Below are 23,839 nucleotides of genomic sequence, written 5' to 3' on the forward strand. Positions count from 1 at the left end.
AAAAGACAAACATTCTTCCACCTTCTCTCCATCTTTGTGGAACCAACAGGATTAAGGAGAAGAAGTTGACAAAAAGCAGAAATGTTCTTAATTTGCAAGGAATTTATGCATCATGGATGAGATATATGAATATGCAACAGGCTGTTGCTTGTAACATTATTCCTTTGTTCACAAGGCATGCTTTTTGCGATTTAGTGTCTGAGAGCACCTGGACATCCATAATTCTTTGCTTTTTATTGTCTTGTAATTGTCCTAACTCTAAACTTTATTACTGTAATTGTATTATTATTATTTTTATAACCATTTTATTAGTATTAAACTTTTAAAATTTTAAAAACCAAGTGATTGGCATTTTTCACATTCTCCCTCGCCCTCCCTGAGGAGGCTGCAGGGGCTGCAGGTTTATGGCATTTGTCCTTGCTGCCCCTCACATCCCCCTGCCCCACAAACAGCCCCGAGCCACCCGTGAGGGACAGGCCCTGCTGTGCCAGGCTGGGCTCAGGGCTTGGCCTTTCTGCTTCCCCCAGCCAGCCCAGGCCTTGCTCAGCATTGCAGTTCCCTGCTCTGAGCCTTGGGCTCCCTGCAGTCCTGGCCTCCAGGATCTGCTCTCTCCAGTGCCTGGGGAGCCTTTGGCAGTCCCTGCCCTCACTGGGGACCAGGGATTCTCCGAGCAACTTGGAGTTTTGCTTCTGACTCCTTCAGCAGCTTCTTCATCCTTCTCTCAGTGCCTGAGGCTCCTGGACCCAGCCCCACATCCACCCTGGGGATCCTTAAAATACAGAAAGCCCTCAGGAGCTCTTTGTCTTCCTTCCATTGTCTTCAAGTCTCCAGGGATTGTGCAGTTTGCTGTTCTGTTCAGGAGGGAAACTTCAAAGTCCACCTCCTGATTTTTATTTTTTCATCACATGAATATTCTTTTATTTTTCTGTTCAGAGAAGAGTTGATAGAATCATTTCCCAGGTGATCTTGATGCTCAATGGCTCCTTAGCAGGGCTGGGCATGGAGAAGAATGAGCTCCTTGAGGGCTGACCCTGTTTGGACAAGCTGCTCCTCACCACCAGCCTCACCATGTCTGACAGGGCCTGCTTAAGACTGACAGCCCAAAGCATTAAAAAATTGTGCATTTTTCTTTATAAATAAAGGTTAATTAATAAATACAGTTATAATTGTTTTTTCTTATGTCTAATAATATTATTCTGTATCTTTAACACGTAATTTTTAAAATTTATACAAAAAATGTATATGTTTTAGGAAACAAAAAATTTTTTGGTCATGGGTTCTAAGTATCACAATTCCCTTCATTAATTCATTGACCACTTTCAGCTATTGATTTTGCCCTCTGCGCTATAACTCCTGTTTTTAAGCTTTTTGTCGTTTTTTGTATTATTTTCTCAGACAGGGTAAAAGGGGCCACTTTGGGGTCCATGGAGACATTTCTGGGGCACATTTGGGGCAGTTTTGTGTCTGGGGAGGGAATTCAGAGAGAACTTGAGGGTCTGGAGGACACCTGGGGGAGCCGGGCGGGCACTTGGAGGGGCACTCAGGGATCCTGAGGGGCAGTTCGGGGTCCGGGGGAGCACTCGGGGGTCCAGGGGGGCCCTGGAGGTCAGGGAGGGGAATTTGGGGCCCTTCGGGGTCCGGGGGAGACCAGGGGGGCTCGGGCGGGGCTCGCTGGGCGCGGGGGCTGACGGGAGTTGTAGGCGCGGGTACAATGGAGTGTAACGGGACCGCGGAGCATCACGGGAGTTCCAGGCTCGGTGACAGCGGCTCTCGCTGGGGCGCGGGGCATGACGGGAGATGAAGGCACGGTTGGAACAGTGCTGGGCGTGCGCCGCGGAGCATGATGGGAGCTGTAGTCCCGGAAGTGCCTCGGACGCGGTGTTTGCGGACCGGGAATGCAGTCGGGGGACACTTTTGCGTCCGAGCCACGACGTGAGGTCCTCGGGGGCTCTGGAGCACTCGGGGGGAGCTTGGGGAGATTTAACCGGGTTCCTTAGAGCGCAGGGCGCAGCAGGAATTTTAGGCGCGGAACTGTGTTCTGAGGGGCTCTGGGGCCGCGGGGGATGAGAGGAGAGGAATTCCCAGAAGTGGCTGTACCGGGCATCTGTGGGGCTGGGAGCACTCAGGGGATCCTAGGACGCTTTTGGGGGGTCCCGAATGGGCGCTGAGGGGCACTTGGTGATCCCGGAGGGTCTGGGGGGCACTTACGGGACAAATGGGGGCGGTACCGGGGTTCTGTGGAGCGCGGGGCATGACGGGCGTTGTAGTCCCGGCCCCAATGAGGCTCTATTGGCTTGCTGGGCATGATGGGAGATGTAGGCAAAAGGAAAGATGGCGCTGACTGTAGGCACCGCCCCCAAAGCCACGATCCCTGGCGCTGATTGGTTGGATGCTGTGATGGGCGGGAGCCTCGGCCAATGGGAGGGGACGGGAACAGCCCCTTGAACCCCTCCAGTCCCTTCCAGTACAGCCCAGTACAGTCCCAGTGCCCCTCCAGTCCCTCCCAGTACAGCCCAGTTCATCCCCAGTACAGCCCAGTAGAGCACCAGTGCCCCTCCAGTCCCTCCCAGCACAGCCCAGTCCCTCCCAATACACCTGAGTTCATTCCCAGGCCCTCCCAGTTCCTCCCATGTCATCTACAATATGCCCCAGTGTTGCCCAGTCTTCCCCACAATGTTCTCTGTTTGTCCCAGTATCCCCCAGTTTCACTCCCTGTTTCACACCCAGTATGTACCAGTGTGTCCCAGTGTACCCCCGCAGTCCATCCCAGTCCACCCAGATTCCCCCTCAGCATTCCTCATGTTCCCAGGCTGTCCCAGATCCCCACAGTATCACTCCCAGTATGTCCCAGTGTCTCCCACAGCATTCCCAGTGTTCCCCAGTATGTCCCAGTCCTCCCTAGTGTTTCCAAGGACAGTTTTAATTTCTCAGGGCTGCCGTGGCAGCCAAACCCAGCAGTGGGGTCAGTGCAGTGCCCATGGCCACAGCTCCTTGCAGTGCCCAGTGCAGCTGGGGCTGATGATCCACCCTCACAGCTGGTCGAGGGCCGGTCTGGATGGTTTTGGTGGCACCTTGGGCTGGCACACACCTGAGGAGGGTGTCTGTTTTCATGGGGAAACTCAGGAGTTTTAGATTGCTTCAAACATAGAAAAAGGGAAAGCCCCTCTTAGGCTGGGTGCAGCCAGCTCTGCAGGCACAGCAGGTCCCAGGTGAGTGAGGACAGACAGGATGGGCTGGGGCAATGTGGAGCAAGGTTGTCCACGCTGGGCCAGAGCTCAGGGCACAGCTTCTCTGAGCAGGCCAGAGCTCCTGAGGGGAGACCCTGGGTCAATATCAAACACAGAATGCTGCAATCACCTCTGATCTAAAGAGAAATGTAATAAAATACACCCTTTAAAATAGGAATGTGTATTTCTTACAAGCACTTTGAAATCTTTCTCCACAACTGGAATAGGAAAATTTTAATGACCCTCTCAAGGCTTTGGTGTTGTTTACATTAGACTCAGTCCCTGAATGTGTCTTCAAAAAACTTCTCAAGAACTCAAAATTAAAACTTCAGAGCTTCTTGAAGTTTTAATGGATCCCATTGAGGGACAGGACTGAGAAAGTGTCCCCAGGTTCCAGTCAGAGCAGAACACTGGAGGCAGTGATGACAGCTGGGACAGGCAAGGGAAAGGTGTCTCTGGTGCTGAGCAAACCTGGATGTGTTTCAGGAATGCAAAGGGCCCAAGCCTGAGCCCCAGCCCCTGGCAAGGCAGATCCTGTCCCTTCCTCATTGCTCAGGGCTCTTCCCGGGATGGGCACTGGCATGTGGGGATGTGTAATGCCAAGGGCAGGACCATGGGGCGGCCCTGCCAGGCTGCTGAGCAGGGACAAGGAGGCACTGAGGCCCCAGGGCTGCAAGGGTCACTTGTCCCCTCGTGGCTCAGGCCCAGGGCCAGCAGCCACGGCCAAAGGGCTGCACAGGTTGGCTCTGTCAGGGCCTTGCAGCTGCTGCACATCCCTGAGCCCTCTGCAGCCCAGGCTGTCCCACGGTGTCCCTGCCCTGTGCCTCTGTCCCTGCAGGCTGTTGTCACCCCCGGCTGCCCCACCTCGCTGGCCCCTTCCTTTGCTGGCAGCTCTGCCTCCTGCTGCCCCTGCCTGGCCACACAAAGCCTTGGGCTGATACCCAAAGGGTTAATTCCATTTTTACCCTGCCTGTGAACTTCCAGCACAGGAACAAGGCATTCAGGGGCTGCTTTCCCAGCAGGGATGGCTGGAAGATAAGATATCTGGCTCAAGGGTGCAGTGACAGAGAAAACAAGGACTGAATCTGGGAACTTGGGGTGGGTTTAATGGAAATGGGTAAATCATAATTAGCATTTAGGAACTGTATATGAGCAATACACTGGTAAAATTACATGTCTGCATCAGATCAGGAGTTAGCCCTCACTAGGCCTCAGGCCTGAATAAATTATACCCTCTGAAATAGCAAATTAGTGTTAAGGAGCCTCATGGTGATATTTCCAAGATTTGGTGCCAGCGGGGCCTCACAGAACCCAGGACTCACCTGTGACACTGCCCAAACTCATGGAACAAAGGGTCCATGGTGACACCGCAGAACCCCATGGAACCAAAATCCATTTTGGCACATTGGGGCCACATTGAACCAGTGGTCCATTGTGATAGTGCAGATCCAAGGAGATCATTGTGACACTGAGAAACCTCTGGGAACCAAGGGGACACTCTGACACAGCAAGGCCTCGTGGAACCAAGGGTCCCTTGTTAAACTGTGTGGCCTCATGGAACCATGAGCCATTGTGACACAGCGTGGCCACACGGAGCCAAGGGGCCACTGTGACACTGCAGATCCAGGGAGACCATTGTGACTGAGGAACCTCATGGAACCAAGAGTCCATTGTTCCACTGTGGGGCTCTGTGGAACCAAGGGGAGCACAGTGACATTGCGTGGCCTCATGGAACAATGGAGACTATCCTGACACTTTGGGACCCACTGGAACACAGAGACCATTAGAGCATGGCAGGCCCTCGTGGAATCAAGGGGACTACAGTGAACACTGTCGGGGTCCATGGGATGAAGGGTCCATTCTGACTCCACGGGACAAAGGATGCCATTGTGACAATCTGGGGCATCATGGAACCAAAGGTCCCTTGTGACACAGCAGGGCCTCATGGAACCATGGAGGCCATTTTGACACTTTGAGGCCTGTGAAACCAAAGGGCCACTGTGGCACTTCAGGGCCTCTTGGAGCCAAAGGGACCATAGTGACACTGTGGGGCTCAGTGAAACCAATGGTCTGTTGTGACCCAGCAGGGCCTCATGGAACCATGGAGACCATTTCTACATTTTTAGGCCTTGTGAAACCAAAGGGCCTCTGTGGCACATCAGAGCCTCATGGAGCCAAGGGCTCTGGGCTTTCTTTCCAATGGAAAAGAACTGCCCTTCACATTCAAGCACCCATGGCCAAAATGGGATTTTCCCCTCAAAATTCCCAATATCCAGGGATTGCTCCCATCAAAAGCTGCCATTACAAACAAGTCTTTTTGACCTTGTCTTCCTGAGAGCTGGCTCTCACCTTGCTTCAAACACTGGGGATCTGTGCTTTTCTTCCTGTGGAAAAGTACCATCCCTTCTGCACAGGCAACCATGGCCAAAATTGACACTTTTCCTCCAAAATTCCCGATTTGCAAGGGTTCTCCCAGACAAAATCTGCCAGGACAGACAGCTCTGGCTGGCCTTGGCCTCTGGTGGTCACCTCCCGTTTCAAGGAAGCCTTGAGGAAAGTATTTGAAGAGGTTTGACTGCTGCAACATCAATGAGCCTCTTGTCCTCTGAAAAACTCAGATGCTCTTCTGATCATATGTGTCTTTTCTTTCTCATTGTGTGTTATGCATGAAATATTATTTTCAGCTAAAAAATAGTATTCTTCTTACTTTACCAGTGTTTTCAGACACAAAACAGCTCGTCTACATATGGATCCAGGTCACCTGTACAAGCAAACACAATGAAGAATGCAGCAGGAATGATTTGTCTCTGCTCCCATCTGTCACATCTCTGGAGCTGGAGGTGCAGCCCCAGCGCTTGGGAGGGCTCAAGGACTCACCAGCTCATCTCCCACACAGAGAACTTGCCGACCATGTTCTGCTGTCCTTGGCCCCTGCCTGCTCAGCCAGGCTGAGATGGACACTGATGGTTTCTGTGCCAGGCTCTCCCAGCCCAGCCCAGCTCCCTGCTAGCTCTGCCAGCTGCCCTGAGCTCTGGGCAGCACCAAGGGCCTCTCCCCAGCACAGCCCAGCCGGCTCTGGCCCCACAGCTCTGCTCAGCCCAGGCTGCTCTGGGCACTGCCCCACGGCCTCAGCCCCTGCCAAGGGCACAGCAGCAGCTGCAGCTCAGCCAGGACTCAGCCCCACCATGGGGGAAGGGGCCTGGCCAAGGCCAAAGGAGCTCCCTGGCTGCCCTGCTCCCCTCTGCCTGAGGTGCTGAGAGCTCTGCAGCCCCTCCTGCCATCCCATCTGCCCAGGCCAGCACAAGAGCCCCGGCCCTGGGGCCCTCCAGAGCTGCTCCTGCTCCAGGCCCAGGGCCCATCCCAGAGCTGGGGTAGCCCCAAAGCTGAGCCCATTTCTGCTCATTGCTGCTCTAATGGGGATGAATCCTCAGCACCTTGGAGGTTGGTGATGAACTTTACTACTCCAGAGGCCTCTTCTTTCTTGAGCTCTTCAGTGTAGAAATTCAGTGACAAAGGCTCATTCATATTTCTTCCAAACACCCAAACAAAACAAGCCCATGGAAATAATTCAAGTCTTCAATTCTTCAGTGGTTAATTAGACAGATTGCAGAAGTGTATTCAAAGTCAAGCCACTATATTGAAAACAGTGCAGAGGGAATTGTTTTGTCCTGTTTACTTTTCCTATTTATAGATTGATATCATCAAACCCCAGTTGATATGGATCCCCAGCATCTCCTAATCCATTTTTACTAGGTATGAAAATCAAGATCCCTTGTTGCTGACAATCTGAAGAGGGTCCCACAGAGAGCCAGCTGGAGTAATGACACCCAAACCAATATGGCTTGATGTCATCCTCCTTTATTGTCTAATTTTTTCATGTCTTATTTTATGCCTTTATTGCCTTACATAATACAATAGCAAATTAACATTCATTGGTTAACATAATAAATGTAATCATATTATGTTAACCAATGAATATTTATTTGCTATTGTCACTTATTGATTGGCTGTTATTCTACAAGCATCTGATCAGGTTATAGTATGTGCCAGTTTTCATGTACTACTCAGCACCCAGCATTGGCTATTGTGTTTGTGCAAGGCCTATTGTCTTTCCAAGAATGTCCTAAGTACTTTAAAGTAACTAAAGTAACTCTGTAATCTGCAGGCCAGGGTTGTCCAGCTCCTGCAAAGGAACAGCATCAAGGATAGCATGTCCTTGTTCCATGAGAAACTCCTCAACACGCTGTGGATCCAAGGATCCTTTGTGATCCTCCAGATCCTCATGGAACCAAGGGTGCATTGAGGCACAGCCAGGCCTTGTGGCAAGCAAAGAAACCTCTGTAAAATGCAGGGTAACTCACAGAACCAAGGAGTCCATTGTTAGAGAAAAAAACCTATGGAACCAAGGGTCCATGGTGACAAAGTGGGGCCTCATGGAAACAAGGGGTCACTGCGACACAGTGGGACTGCATGGGAGGAATTGTCCATTATGACAATGTGGATCCACAGAGACCGTGGTGACACGAAGGAACCTCATGGATCCAAAGGGCCATTGTGATGCTGAAGAACTTCATGGAACCCAGGGTCCATTGTGACACAATGGTCCCGCATTGGAGGAGAGGAACCATTGCTGACAGTAGAGAAACTCATGGAACCAAGGGACATGGACTCATGGGACCATTGTGACACAGCAGGGCCACATGGAACCAAGGAGACCAGTGACATTTAGGAAGCTCATGGAACCAAGGGTCCATTGTGACACTGCAGAAACAAGGAGACTATGGCTGACACTATGGAAGCTCAGGGAACCAGGCAGCCATTGTGACACTGCAAGGTGTCGTTGAACCGGGGAGACCATTGTGACCCTAGAAAACCTGATGGCACTAAGAGTTTATTGTGACACAGCAGGGTCCCATGGAACCAGTTGTCCATTGTGACAACGCAGATCCGAGGAGACCATGGTGACACTACGGAAGCTCATGGAACCATGGGTCCATTGTGACAAAGCAAGGCCTCATGGAACCAAGGAGATCATTGTGACATCATGGAATCTCATAGAACCAAGGATCCATTGTTAGAATCCAGAGCCACGGAGACCATTGTGACACCATAGAACCTAGTGGACCCAAGTAGATCATTGTGACATCATGGAATCTCATGGAACCAGGGTTCCATTGTTACAGTCCAGAACCAAGGAGAGCATTGTGACATTGTGGAACCTCGTGGAACCAAGGGTCCATTGTTACAGACCAGAACAAAAGAGAATTGTGATATCGTGGAACACTGTAGAAGCAAGGGTTCATTGTTATACTCCAGAGCCATGGAGACCATTGTGGCATTAGGAAACTCATGGAACCAAGGGTCCATTGTTACAGTCCAGAACCAAGGAGACCATTGTGACAATGTGGAACCTTGTGGAACCAAGGGTCTGTTGTTACAGTCTGGGACCATGGAGACCATTGTGACATCATGGAACCTCGTGGAACCGAGGGTCTCTTGTTACAGTCTGGATCAAGGAGATCATTGTGACATCATGGAATCTCATGAAACCAAGGGTCCATTGTTACAGTGTGGAACCAAGGAGATCATTGTGACATCATGGAACCTCGTGGAACCAAGGGTCCATTGTTACAGTCTGGAAGCAGGGAGACCATTGTGACATCATGGAACCTTGTGGAACCAAGGGTCTCCAGAATCAGGGACACCATTGTGACCGCACAGAACCTCACAGAACCAAGATTCCATTGCTATGCAGTGGGGCTTCATGGAACCAAGGAACCACTGTGACACAGCAGGGCTGCATGGAACCAATGGTCCATAGAGAGATTGCGTATCCAATAAGACCATGGTGATGCTGTGGTGTAGAAAAAATGAAAGGAGACAAGTCCATTCTATAATGTCAACAAGTCTCAGTTTATTACAAGCACGCATGTACAGTTATACCCGTTATAATGAAGCTCATGCATATTGCAAAACTTAGGCTCATCATTGGTGTATCAAAAACAGGTCAACCCTGCCTTTGGGGCTTTCTAAGCTTGCTTTGTTTTCCCTTACATTTATCTTTTTGCTGACCATTCTACTGTTGGGAACCAGCTTACCCAAGGACATAAGATATTGTTGCTACATCTGCTATTGCTGCACTGTGCAATTTTCAGCTACTGCTTCACTAACTGCACGTAGTCATGTCCTTTCTCACGAAGCCATTCATCCACAAAACTCTCCACACTGCACCAATGGTGGTGGGTTGTTTTCACTTCAGAACCAATGGATTTGGTCCTTGCGGAGCTCTGTATAAAAGAGCAGTGCATTTTGAATTAACCGGAGTTTACTCTCAACAGCCTTCTGAGTCAGAGCCTCTTAATTCCCGTCCTGCCTCAACAGCGACAAAGATCCTTCATGGCTGACAATCAATCACACTTTGTCCCTACCCCCTCCCCACCATTTCCCTCATCCACCCCCTGGCACTCAGAGCAGCTGAGGAATGGAGTCACATCCAGGGGTGTCCCCAGGGATCAGGGCTGGGGCCAGGTCAGTGAAATCTCTTTATTGCTGATCTGGACAAGGCCATCGAGGGCACCCTCAGTCAGTTCCAGGTGAGCCCAGGCTGGGTGGAGTGTGGCTGTGCTGGAGGGCAGGAAGCTCTGCAGAGGGATCTGGACAGGCTGGAGCCATGGGCCCAGGACAGTGGGATGAGGTTCACCAAGGTCAAGGGCCGGGTCCTGCCCTGGGCTCACAACCACCCCAAAATCCCTGGCCGTGCCCTGCCCCTGATCCCTACAGCCTGTCCTGTTTCCTTCATCCCTGCATTGCCAGGGACTTTCTGGGACAAGGGAGCTCTGCTCTGGGGATGGAGGGAGCTCCAAGTGCCACGACTGGAGTGGGAACCACAACTTATCAGGTTTGTGTCCTTTGGGGTCAGGAACTGGTGAGACTCAGAGGCACAGAAAGTTTCTCTTCATGGCAAACAGACCATGGTTGAACAGAACACAATTTAATAACAAACACGCTCTTCCCTGAGCTATGTGCAACATCCCAGCAGCATCTGATGAGTCCACCATCCACAAGTGATTTCCATACTAAAGCTGATTTTAGACTTACATGGTTCTCTGATAGATATAAACACAGTTAAGTTCTTGCATCAGGATGCTCATCCTGGAGTGGGGGCAAAAGAGCTCAAACAATTCCTGATTTGCAAAGCTGTCAGTGGTGAATGGAGAAGGGAGGTCAGGATGCTTTTGGTGTTGAGGAAATGCTGAAACCAACTGACTCATTTAATCTTCTCCTGTCCTGGCTGATCTTCCCTGTTTCCCCTTCCACCCATTGGCTTTTGTCTCCCACCAGGCCCCCGGTGAAGAGCCTGGCTCTGTGTTCTCCATCTCCTCCTTGCTGGCATTGCCAGGCTGGGATGAGGAGCCCCTCAGCCTTCCCTGCTCCAGGCTGGACAAGCCCAGCTCCCTCAGCCTCTGCTCACAGCCCAAGGGCTCCAGCCCCACCTTGGAGGCCCTTCCCTAGCCCTGCTCCAGCTGCCAGACATCTTTCCTGCCCTGGGGAACTCAACTCCGGCCACAGGGACTTGGATAATCCACGTACTTGATGTCCTGGTCAAACAGCCCTGGCCCCTTGTCCCCATGTCAGGCTCTGGGGTGGATCCTGTGGAACATCCTTGGGTGGAGGCTGTGGCTCCAGGGGGACCGGGGGGATACTGGGGAACAGGGACTCCGCTGGGCATGAACAGCATTGGACTTGTTGGGAGAAACTGTGAGGGGGGGCTGGGGCGGAGTGACCAACCCAGTGACCTCACAGAGCCCTCCTGGGATGTCACAAAGCCCCTCTGGGATGTCTCAGCCTGCTCTGAGATGTCACAGCCAGATCTCTAATGTCACACAGCTGGTCTCTGATGTCACTCTGTGATATCATAGTCTGCTGTTATGTCACAGCCTCTTATCTGATGTCACAGAGACAGTCAATGATGCTGTAGTTGCTTGATGTCCACTCTGTGATGTCACAGTCCACTCTGTGACCTCATGTCACCAGATGATGAATTGTCTCCACCAGGTGAGCTGACAACTGGAGCTTGTTCTCCAACTCCCCAGGCCTATGGAAACCACACAATGCCAACTGTGGGAGAAGGGGAACTGGAAGTTCACCAGCCTCAGTGTCCTGCCAGCTCAGCCAGGCCCACGGGAACATTGGGGTCCACGACCACCAGGGACCACCAGGGAAGATCCCCGGGACAGAAGACAGCATGGGTAATGGGGAGGGGAAATATGTTAATGATTCTGGAAAAATGATTATCAGATGTGTGTTTAGTCCAGGACAATCAATGAATATGTGTGCAAAATATAGAACATGAACAGAAACTTTCCTGTACTCAGCAAGCTCGGCTTTGGGAGGAGCTATCCCCCGTGCATCCGGCTGAATAAAGAATGCTGCTTCTTAATGCTGCACTGGTGTTAAGGAGTTTTCTGTTTTACCAAATTTTTGTAACACTCCACTCCCAAGGAAATCTCTGTCTCCTGCTGCTCACAAACAGAGAAGGGCTGGTGGCAGATGTGGGGGTTGGAGGCTGCTTGGGGCACAGGGACCATGAAATAATCAAGTTTTCAATGATCTGTGACACAAGGAGGGACAGCAACAAAACTTCCACACTGGAATTAGGTAGGGCAGTCTTTGGCCTATTTAGGATGCTGACTTGAGGAGTACCAAATCAGGTACCGATATTTTTAAGGGAAAAAGCCCTTAAAAACAAAGGGGTCAGGAACAAAGGGCACATTTTGAGAAAGTAATCTTAAGGGGGAAGGAGCAGACTGTCCCAGTGTGGCAAAAGATGAGCTGGTGAGGAAAATGACTGCCCTGACTGCCCATGGAGCTTTTGTGGGAACTCAGGGGAAAGAAGAGGGTGCATCAACTTTGGACAGAAGGTCAGGCAACTTAGCAAGCGTTTAAGGATGTTGTTAGGTCATGCAGGAAAAAAGAGGAAAGAGGTGAAATCTCAATAATAGATTAACCTGGCCACTTCTGTGAAAAATATTAGAAAACTTTTCTACAAATAACTCAGTTGCAATTTATGGGATAATGAGAACCTCCACTCTTTATTGGATGCAGTGGAAAATATAGTAGCTAAAGATAAGGAATAGGCCAAGCTCCTTAACATCTTGTTTCTTTTAATTTTCAATCTTAGGATAGGCTGTTCTCAGGACAAGAGCTCTCCTGAGCTGGTAGATGGGGACAGGGAGAAGAACAGCCCCCTGTAATCCAGGAGGAAGCAGCTGGGGTCCTGCTGAGCCACTCAGATGCTCACAGGTGTATGGGATCAGATGGGATCCATCCTAGAGGGATGAGGGGGCTGGTGGATGAGCTCCCCAAGCTGCTCCCCATCATTTACCATCAGTGCTGGCTCAGCAGGGAGGTCCCAGAGCACTGGAGGTGCCAGTGTGAGCCCATCCCCAAGAAGGGCTGGAAGGAGGATGTGGGGAGCTCCAGGCCTGTCAGCCTGACCTCGGTGTCTGGGAAGGTTATGGAACAGATCACCTTGAAAGCCACCACAGGGAACCCACAGGATGGCCGAGGGGTCAGAGCCAGCCAGCGTGAATTTAAGAGGGGCAGGTCCTGCCTGAGCAACCTGATCTCCTTTTATAACCAGGTGACCCACCATGGCATGGGGAAAGGCTGTGGATGTGTCCATCTGGACTTCAGCAAAGCCTTGGACACTGTCTCTGACAGCATTCCCTGGAAAAGCTGCAGCCCACGGCTTGGGCAGGTTCCCTCCTGGCTGGAAGATGGAAGAGCTGGCTGGAAGCTGGGCCCAGAGAGGGGTGGGGATGGTGCTGCACCCAGCTGGTGTCCAGTCTCTGGTGCTGTCGCCCAGGGATCTGTGTTGGGCCCAGTCCTGTTTAACATCTTCACCGATGATCTGGGTGAGGGGATCGAGCCCACCATCCCCAAATTTGCAGGTGACACCAAGCTGGGTGTGAGTGTGGATCTGCTGGAGGGCAGGACAAGAAGACACAGCCTTATGCTGCAGCAAGGGAGGTTTAGGCTGGGCAAGGGGAAGAAGTTCTTCACAGAAAGGGTGAGTGGGCATTGGAATGGGCAGGCCAGGGGGGAGGTGGCAGAGTCACTGTCCCTCTCCAGTGGCATTCAGTGGCATGGTCTGGGTAACAAGGCGGTATTAGGGCATTGGTTAGACTTGATGATTCCAAAGGTCTTTTCCAGCCTATTTGATTATGTCATTCTGTGATGATTGGGACACTCTGGGGCCATTGTGACACTGCAGGGCCTCGTGGAACTAAGAGGACCAAGGTGACACTGTGCAGCCCCATTGAACCAGGGCTCCATTGTGGTGCTCTGGGGCCCAATGGGACCAGGGAGTCCCCGTGACACTGGGTCCTGGTGGAACCACAGAGGCCATGGTGACACTGTGTGGCCTCGTGGAAACAAGGAGTCAATTGTGACACTGAGGGAACTTGTGGAACCACAGAGAGCATTGTGACAGTGTGGGACCTCATGTGACCATGGGGCCTTTGTGGCACCCTGGGGCCCCATGGAACCAAGGGGCCCCTGTGAAACTGCAGCACCAATGAGAACATTGTGGCACTGAGAAATCCCATGGAACCAAGGAGTCCATTGTCACATTTTGAGGCCCCATGGAACCAAGGAGACCAGTGTGACAGTGTAGGGCCTGGTGTAACCAAAGGGACATTGTGACACTCAGGGGCCCCTTGGAACCAAGGACATCTTTGCAGATGACACCAAGCTGGATGTGAGTGTGGATCTGCTGGAGGGTAGGAGGGCTCTGCAGGGAGGCCTGGAATGGTTGGATGGATGGGCAAAGTCCAACAAGATGAAGTTTAATCAATCCATGTGCCAAGTCCTGCACTTTGGCCACAACAACCCCTGCACTGCTGTAGGCTGGGGATGGTGTGGCTGGACAGTGCCCAGGCAGAAAGGGACCTGGGGGCACTGGTCGACAGCAGGCTGGACATGAGCCAGCAGTGTGCCCAGAAGGCCAAGAAGGCCAATGGCTCCTGGCCTGGGTCAGGAATGGTGTGGCCAGCAGGAGCAGGGAGGTCATTCTTCCCCTGTACTTGGCACTGGTGTACTTGGCATTCCTCCCCTGTCCTGGCACTGTTCCTCAAGTGCTGTGTCCAGTTCTGGGACGCCCAGTTTGGGGAGGACATGGAGGGGCTGGAGCATGTCCAGAGAAGGGCACCAAGGCTGGTGAGGGGTCTGGAACACAAGTCCTGTGAGGAACAACTGAGGGAGCTGGGGTTGTTTAGCCTGGAGAAGAGGACACTCAGAGGTGACCTTATCACTGTCTACACTCCCTGAAAGGTGGTTGCAGTCAGGTGGGTGTCGGTCTCTTTCTCCTCACAGCAAGTGACTGAACAAGAGGACACAGTCCTAAGCTACACCAAGGAAAATTTAGGTTGGATATTAGGAAAAAGTTTTTTATGGAAGGGGTGATAAAGTACTGGAATAGTCTGTCCAGGGAGGTGGTGGAGTCATCATCATGAAATGTGTTTAAAAAAAAGACTGGATGTTGCACTCAGTGCCATAGTTTTGCTAAGGCGGTGTTAGTGTGTGGGTTGGACTTATGACCTTAAAGGTCTCTTCCAACCCACTAATTCTGTGATTCTGTGATTGTTTGACATCACAGACCAGGTTGTGACATCATATAGTCAAGAGTGATATCACAGGTCTATTATGTGACATCAGAAAGCAGGATGGGACATCACAGGATGCTTTTATGGCATCCCAGAGCAGGCTGTGAGGTCAGAGTGTGTGCTGTGACATTATAGGGTGGCTGTGTTACATCACAGAAGGTGTTGTGACATCACAGGGTGGGTCTGTGAGCACACAGAGGTGCTGTGTGACTTGATAAGTGAGTTCTGCCATCACAGAGCAGGCTGTGACATCATAGAGCAGGCTGTGACATCACAGAGGAGGTTGTGATGTCACAAAGTCAGCTGTGCCATTACAGGCTGGCTGTGTGACATCACAGACTGGCTGTGAGGCCACAGAGAAGACACTGCCATCGTAGATAAGGGCTTTGTGACATCTCAGAGCAGCTGTGTGATGTCACAGAGAAGCCTGAGACAATACAGAGTGGGCTGTGACATCACAGAGCTGACTGTGAAATCACAGAGCAGGCTGTGACATCACAGCGAGGCTGCATAACATCACACAAGTAGCTGTGCCATCAGAGAGCTGGCTGTGACATCACAGGGTGTCTGTGACATCACAGGCTGGGATGTGACATCACAGGACAGATTTTGGGACATCACAGAGCAGACTGGGACCTCAAACAGCAGGCTGTGACATGACAGGGCATCTGTGTGAAATCACAGGTGGCCTGTTACATCTCAGAGCGGGCTGTGAGACATCACAGGGGCTGTGTGACATCACAGGGGAAATATGACATCAGAGGGCCTGTGTGACATCACAGGCACTCAGTGACATCACAGGGACACTCTGAAGTCACTGGGGAGGTCACTCTGCCCCAACCCCCCTCACAGGTCCCCCCAGAGAAGTCCAACGCTGCTCGTGCACAGCGGGGTCCCCTGTCCCCCTGGCCCCCTCGCCCCTGGCGCCGCAGCCTCCCCCAGAGGATGTTCCACAAGATCGACCCCAGAGCCTGACACAGGGACGGGGGCTGGAGCCATGGGGGGTGGGACAGGGGGACAGGGACCCCCCCGGCAGCGTCCCCGTGTCCCCCAGGGCCAGAGCCTGGGACAGGGCTCCTTCAGCCTGGCATCAACGAGGGCTTGAGAGTGCTGAAAAATCCCCAGCAAAAACCAGATTTAATATTAAAGTGACAGCAGCACAAAGTTCCTTGGCAAGAGTCACTCTGCTCCTGACTGGACACTTCAGGCACAGCAAGAAAACAAAGCAACAACAAAACCGGACAAAATCCAGGCAATCAAACCAGAAATGAACCAAGAACTGTCCCTGTGTGTGTGTGACACGAGGACAGTGAGGGCAAGGATGAAAGGAATATGGCCTAAAAGCTTTACTGTATTCAAACTTAAGAGGACGTAACCTATACCTTCACATAAACTGATACCTTCAACTTCACAATTTAGCAAAAGAACAGAGGTTAAGCGTATTTAACCTAATTAATAACCCGTGAATTTGCAAATTAGCAAAGGAATAGCATTTAACAATATTCAACTTACATGATAACTTATATTAAACATTGGAACTTGGCAAAAGAACAACTCTTACCAGCATTTAACTTAGCTTAGACCTTGTGATTTCACCTCACTTACAGGCCTGACTGGCTCAGCTATCCAAGGCACTCAGACCCCTCAGGGAGCAGCATTTCTGCCACATTTCCCCAGCACAGGCACTCCTGTGTGCACACAGACACAGAGAGTCAGTGCAGGGCACCCGTGAGAAATTCCCCTGAGGGCAGGGAAATGCTCCCTGGGGATGCTTTGGCATCTCCCCAGCAAGGAAGGGTTGAGCCTGGAGGAGTGGGGGGATCGGCCCAGACTCCCTCGTTGTTGGGGATCCCTGAGTGCAGCAAACGGGAGAGTTCCCAGCTCGGAGAGGCCCCACTCAGAGGGAGTCGCTGGCTCAGGAGCGCTCCAAGGGCTCATTTTGGAGCACTGTTTGTAGGGCCCCAAGAGAGGGGCTGCAGTCCCAGCCATGTTTCATCCTGGCCACACTTGGCATCAGCAGCTTTCTTTGGCAGGGTGAGAACAGGGATGTTGTGCCACTGAGGGAACACAAACAGTTCCCAGGGCTGCTCCTGAAGCAGCCAGGAGCTGGCTGGGCAGCAGCAGTGCCTGGAGCAGAGCGTGTTTGTGATGAGCTCCAGAGGAGCTGAGCCCAGGGGCTGCTGGCCAAGGCCGAGGCCCAGCGAGCATTTCTCAGCTGGCAGGGCGGGCTGAGAAGGGGAGGGGGGAATGCACCAGCACAGGAACCATGGAACCAAGGGACCATTGTGACACTGTGGGGCCTGTGAGACCAAGGGACCATTGTGACACTGTGGGGCACCATGGAACCAAGGAGACCATTGTGACACTGTGGGGCACCATGGAACCAAGGAGACCATTGTGACACTGTGGGCCCTGTGAGACCAAGGGACCATTGTGACACTGTGGGGCACCATGGAACCAAGGAGACCATTGTGACACTAAGGGGACTCATGGGATCATGGAGACCATTGGGACACGGTGAGGCCCCATGGAATAAGCAAAGCATTGTGACACTGTGAGGCCTCATGACACCAGTGAGACCATTGTGACTCTGGCGTCCCCACAGAACCAAGAGGACCATTGTGACACTGTGGGGCCTCGTGAAACCAAGAGGCTTTTGTGGCACTGCAGGGCTGCATGGAACAAAAAACTCCAGGGTGACACTGGAGGGCCTTGTGTCATCAGTGTCCATTGTGACACTATGGATCCAAAGGAGACCATTGTGACACCACAAACCCCCGGGGACCTTAGGTCCATTGTGGGCCTCATGGAACAGAGAAGTGAAGTGACATTGTGGGGCTTGTATAACTATGGAGACCATTGTGACACTGCGGGACATTCTGGAACCCAGGGGGCATTATGACACTGCAGGTCCCCATAAAACGAAGGGAACATGGAACAGGCTTGGCTTGGCCTCCCAGGGGGCACCTGACTGATCCAGCTGACTTGGGCATGTTGAGGGTCTCTTCTGTTCTGCTAATGAAACACTGGGGCTCTGTGCTTTCCTTCCTATGGAAAAGAACTGTCCTTCTCCTCCAAGCACCCATGGCCATAACTGGGATTTCACCTCCAAATTTCCTAATATCAAGGGATTTCTCCCATTGGAATATTGCCAGGACAAGTCTGGTGGGCAATAGTTTAATGAAGGTCACTTTCCATCTGGAGAGGGTCTGTGTTTTCCTAAGGGAAAGAACTGTCCTGCTTCTCAGGGTGCACATGGCTGAGATTGGCTTCCACCTCCAAAATTCCCTATCTCCAAAGACTGCTCCCAGGCAAAATTTGCCATTACTGACAATTTGGGCTGGCCTTGGCCTAGTGAGGCTCTCACCTGCCTTCCATACACTGGGGCTCTGGGCTTTCCTTCCTATGGAAAATAATGGTCCTCATCCAGGTGCCCATGGGAATAATTTGGGCTCCACCTCCAACACTGCCTGTTACGACAGACTGAAGGAGATTGTTGTCTGGAAACATTTCATGTGGGGGGCAGGAATGGGCAGGTCCAGCCTTGCCCTGCCCTGGAACCCCAATCCCCCCAGAGCCTCTATCCCAGCCCAGCAGTGTCTGCCAGTCCCTGGCACAGCACAGGCAATGCTCCACAGCCACCTCTGGAGCCCCAGCCCAGCTCTTGAGTGACCAAATGACCCCAAGTCCCACCTGGGGGAAGGGCCCAGTAACACCAAGGGGTATTTAAGGCTGACCACAAGGCAAGCACACATTTTGGCTCTGCCTCCTCTTAGAATTTCCATCTCAACACTGCTGGATTCCAGGAGTTGGTAACTCTGTGTGTGCTTCTCTGTATCTAATTTGTCTTTCTCTCAATGTCTACTTCTATTTCTGTCCTCTTGAGGATTTTGATTAACTTAAAATTGAACGAGCTAACAGTTTGTCAATATGAATGGGCCAAGTTAATGCTTTGAGAAGCTTTTTTGTTCATTGAATATAAAAATAAACATTTTGCCAAATTTTCTCTGATTTTCTAAAGTTGCCAGTAAAGGCTGTTTTGCTCTTTTGACCTCCTGAGAATCTCTTGTTGGTATTTCTCCAGTACATCCAACTCAAAGTACACAAATAATTGCAATTCCTATTAAATGTCTCTGTGAGAGAGTTTTTTTAGTGGATGGGGGTCAAGGCTTGTCTGTCCTGCTTGGCACAGCCCAGGCAGGGCTTTCACACCCCATCCCACACTCCATTTCCCAGATGGAGCTGCTGGTGCCTCTGAGTTCTGCTGCCCCAGCCCCAGGGACGCTCTCCTTGCCTGCCTATTCCCCCAGGGTCTCTGGGCAGGGATGGCCTCAGTGGGGGCTGCTGACATCCTCAGCAACTTGGAGGCTGCTGCTGAATTTTACTGCTCCAGAGGCTTCTTCAGTCTTCAGCTCTTCAGTTCAGGAATTCAGTGGCCCAGGGCTCATTAACATTCAGAACACCTTAACAAGCCTAGCCTCTGGGAATAATTTAAGTATTCAAATCCTTTGTGGTTAATACAAGATATTTCAGAAGTGTGTTCAAAATATTATTTTTATAAAGACAATGAGAAAAGATATTTTAGGTCCTGTTTAAGTTGGGATTTTTTTTTTTTTTTTTTTTTTTTTTTTTACTGTAAATACATTGATATGTGCAATCTGCACTTGACACAGAATCCAAGTACCTCCTCATGCAGTTTGAATTCATATGAAAATCAAGAGCCTTTACGGCTGACAATCCATCAGACTCTGTCCCTATCCCCACCCCACCATTTCCCCCATCCAAGCCCTGGCACTCAGAGCAGCCTTGTGCAAATCTGAGCTCCCTCCAGCCCAGGCTGCACCTGCAGGTTTCAGCTCCTTGGCTCCCACTCCCACCTGCTTTCCTTGGAGAAGGAGCTGCCCCAGACACAGAGGGATGTTCATTTCTTGCCAGCCAACAAAGCCTGGGGAAGGCACAGCTCCATCAAGTGCAAAAGTCATTCCTCTGCTGGCTATTAAATCCACTGTGCACAGCAGGCAGTCTCAGAGCAGTGGAAAACACCTTCTGTGCCCAGCACCGATCCCAAGGTCCCCCCAACCCTCCTTGCCCCGATTCTGCCCAGATTTGCTCTTTGCACACCCGAGCCACAGGCTGAAATCAGGAGCTCCCTCCATGGCCAGAGGGAGGAAAAGAGGGAAAGTGGATGAAGAGCTCTCCTGTGCAGAGCCAAGGTCCAAGTGCAGCCCCTGCAGTGGGAACCACAACTCATCAGGTTTGTGTCATTTGGGCTCAGGGATGGTGACACTCAGAGGCACAGAAAGGTTTCTTGCCAACAAACACAAGTTGAACATTTGAACAGTTTAATAAGCATCACAGCTCTTCCCTCAGCTATTTGTGATATCCCAGCAGCATCTGATATGTTACCCATGCATAAGGGATTTCTGTACAGGAACAGTTTTTGATAAAGACATAAGAAAATATAAGTCTGTGATGGATATAAGACCAATTGAGATGTTCTCTAATATGATATTTATTTGAACTTCAGAAACATTGGGCAATTTCCTGCAGCTCAATGACTGTAGAGAAGCTTCAGGAGGAAAGCTGCAGGAGGAGCAATGGGAAGGACATAGTTCTACCTCGTGAAGTGATGTCTTTAGATATGGCCATTTCAACAGGAGAGCTGGAAACACCTGAAGGAAGAGGGAGAGGAAAGAATAAAGAGAGTATTGGTGACACAAGATGGAGGAAATATCAGTATTTCTTCTAATTATGCCATCATTACACATCCAGGAAATTTCTCTTCCTGGTAGAAAGCTTTGTCATTTCTTAAAACTACTCGACCCAGATAATAAAAACGTGTTTCTATATTATGAAATGTACAAGTACTAATACCTGTGTCCCTTTCCAGGCAGATATCAGCTGTGTGCCCATGACCAGGCAGTGCCACTTGTGCCCTGAGGTGCCGAGCTGGGACTGGATCTCTCAGAGAGGAGCTGAGGGAGAGCAGAGCACCTTGCAAGCTGCAGGTCCCAGCCAGCCCCGCAGGGCTCCTGTGCCATCAGCATCTGCTCTGCTCCAGTCTGGAACAGGGCCCAGCACAGTGCTGGGACCATCAGAGAGCTGAGGTGTGTGCTGAGGTGTGCCCCTCCCTGCTCTGTCCATGCCCCAAGGGCACAGAGCAGCCTCCTCTCTCGGGCTCTTGCCTGTTTTCAGTGCCTGCCCGGGTGCTGGCTCTGCCCCACAAGGCCTGGGCTGAGTCCTGCCCCTGCCCACTCAGCCAGGCTGAGATGGACACTGATGGTTTCTGTGCCAGGCTCTCCCAGCCCAGCCCAGCTCCCTGCCAGCTCTGCCAGCTGCCCTGAGCTCTGGGCAGCACCAAGGGCCTCTCCCCAGCACAGCCCAGCCGGCTCTGGCCCCACAGCTCTGCTCAGCCCAGGCTGCTCTGGGCACTGCCCCACGGCCTCAGCCCCTGCCAAGGGCACAGCAGCAGCTGCAGCTCAGCCAGGACTCAGCCCCACCATGGGGGAAGGGGCTTGGCCAAGGCCAAAGGAGCTCCCTGGCTGCCCTGCTCCCCTCTGCCTGAGGTGCTGAGAGCTCTGCAGCCCCTCCTGCCATCCCATCTGCCCAGGCCAGCACAAGAGCCCCGGCCCTGGGGCCCTCCAGAGCTGCTCCTGCTCCAGGCCCAGGGCCCATCCCAGAGCTGGGGCAGCCCCAAAGCTGTGCCCATTTCTGCTCATTCCTGCTCTGATGGGGATGAATCCTCAGCACCTTGGAGGTTGGTGATGAACTTTACTACTCCAGAGGCCTCTTCTTTCTTGAGCTCTTCAGTATAGAAATTCAGTGGCAAAGGCTCATTCATATTTCTTCAAAACACCCAAACATGACAAGCCCATGGAAATAATTCAAGTCTTCAATTCTTCAGTGGTTAATTAGACAGATTGCACAAGTGTATTCAAAGTCAACCCACTATACTGAAAAGGGTACAGAGGGAATTGTTTTGTCCTGTATACTTTTCTTATTTACAGATTGATATCATCAATCCCCAGTTGATATGGATCCCCAGCATCTCCTAATCCATGTTTAGTAGGTATGAAAATCAAGACCCCTTGTTGCTGCCAATCTGAAGAGGGTCCCATGGAGAACCAGTGTGGAGTTGCGTTATGTATATGTTTTATTATCCCTGTATTATGTATTGGTTTATTCCTTTGTACCCCCGTGTGCAACTTGGTTTATCCCCAGTTTTCCCGCCTTGTCCTCCCTTCCCGCCTTCCCAGTATCTATCCATCACCCTGAAAGAGGCATTTTACCCCCCCCGGGTGCCTTGTCTATCACTCGGTGCCCCTTCCCATCCATCCAGAAGCTTCTACTCAGGGCACCGGGTGATTGGGCGAGGACCTGGGGCTCCCCCCATATCCTTCCCCCATTGGACCCCACCATATCCCCCCATCCCGGAGCCACCCCCTATCCCTATCCCCATTGGTCGTTGGATACCCCTCCCTTACAGTTTATAAGCCAGTGCAAGCACCTTGTGCTTGTTCCTGTTGGCTGGCACCGTTCTAGGACATTTGGCCCCGTTGGGCTACAATAAACTCGGACTTAGCCCCCAGCAGGATCCGCTCTTCATTTACCACCGCGAGGCTTGCTAGCGCTGCTCGGGACCCACAAAGGCACTCTCCAAACCCCAGCTGGGAGCGGCGGAGGGTGCCTCCATCGCCCACTCTCGCCCCAGAGAAGAGCTAGCCGGGGCTGAGACAAAGGGAACCGGGGCGGGAGCGCGGCAAACCAGCTGGAGTAATGACACCCAAACCAATATGGCTTGATGTCATCCTCCTTTATTGTCTATTTTCTTCATGTTTTATGCCTTTATCGCCTTACATAATACAATAGCAAATTAACATTCATGGCTTAACATAATATATGAAATTATGTTATGGTAACCAATGAATATTTATTTGCTATTTTCACTTATAGATTGGCTGTTATTCTACAAGCATCTGATCAGGTTATAGTATGTGATAGTTTTCATATACTACTCAGCAACCAGCATTGGCTATTGTGTTTGTACAAGGCTTATTCTCTTTCCAAGGATGTCCTAAGTACTTTAAAGTAACTAAAGTAACTCTGTAATCTGCAGGCCAGGGTTGTCCAGCTCCTGCAAAGGAACAGCATCAAGGATAGCATGTCCTTGTTCCATGAGAAATTCCTCAACACGCTGTGGATCCAAGGATCCTTTGTGATCCTCCAGATCCTCATGGAACCAAGGGCACAGAGGACCCCCCAACCCCCATCCACAGCCCAGGCAGACACACTCCAGGGACCCCCACCAGAGCCCAGGGACCTCCCCTAGGGCCAAAGAACCTCCACACACCCCAAGGACCCCTTGCCCCCCAGCCCCCAGGGATTTTGGCCACCCCCCTGCTCCCCGTCAAGTTACCACTGTGCCACTGCCTCTGCTTTGGGTGATTTTGGGGTTAGAAACGGGAAGTTTGGGGTATCGCTTTTTGTCACCACTGCCCCACCCACCTCCCAGTGACGTAGGTGGGGGAGGCCCCTGCCCAGACGGATTTAGGGGTCCCCGAGGGGCTGGCAGGGCTACGAGTCCACACAGCTGGGTCACCCCGCCTCGGTGCAGACTCCCGGAGTCTGGGGGGCCCCTGGGACACCCAAGCCTCTTTTCTCCTGCCGCGCCGTCCCCCTGCTGCCACGTGCTGCTCTTGGTTCCTCTTCCCCTTCCTCAGACTGAACCAGCTGGTTTTGGTTCCTTCGGGGAAAATACTGGGCTGTACTGGGTTCTACTTTCTTATACTGGGCTATACTGTACTATATTGGTCTATAGTGGGCTGTGCCAGTTGTACTGAGTTATACTGGACTCTACAGGCTGCTAGTGGGCAGTGCTGGGCTATACTGGGCTGTACTGGTCTGTACTGGTCTATACTGGTCTGTACTGGTCCGTACTGCTCTGTA

At 51.7% G+C, this 23,839-nt stretch overlaps 2 long non-coding RNA genes across 2 annotated transcripts; one reads left to right on the forward strand and one right to left on the reverse strand.

Moving 5' to 3' along the window:
* Positions 1 to 82: 82 nt before the first annotated feature.
* On the reverse strand, positions 83 to 2,454 carry LOC146764530 (uncharacterized). Its single transcript, XR_014950728.1, has 2 exons — positions 2,209 to 2,454; positions 83 to 1,092 (listed from the first exon to the last, which is right to left on the reverse strand). It is a non-coding gene; the product is annotated as an uncharacterized LOC146764530 (long non-coding RNA).
* Positions 1,822 to 11,674, forward strand: LOC144248003 (uncharacterized). Its single transcript, XR_013341415.2, has 2 exons — positions 1,822 to 1,937; positions 11,283 to 11,674. It is a non-coding gene; the product is annotated as an uncharacterized LOC144248003 (long non-coding RNA).
* Positions 11,675 to 23,839: the final 12,165 nt, after the last annotated feature.

The sequence above is a fragment of the Lonchura striata genome, chromosome 33 (assembly GCF_050655825.1).
Source record: "Lonchura striata isolate lonStrDom1 chromosome 33, ASM5065582v1, whole genome shotgun sequence".
Lineage (NCBI taxonomy): Eukaryota > Metazoa > Chordata > Aves > Passeriformes > Estrildidae > Lonchura > Lonchura striata.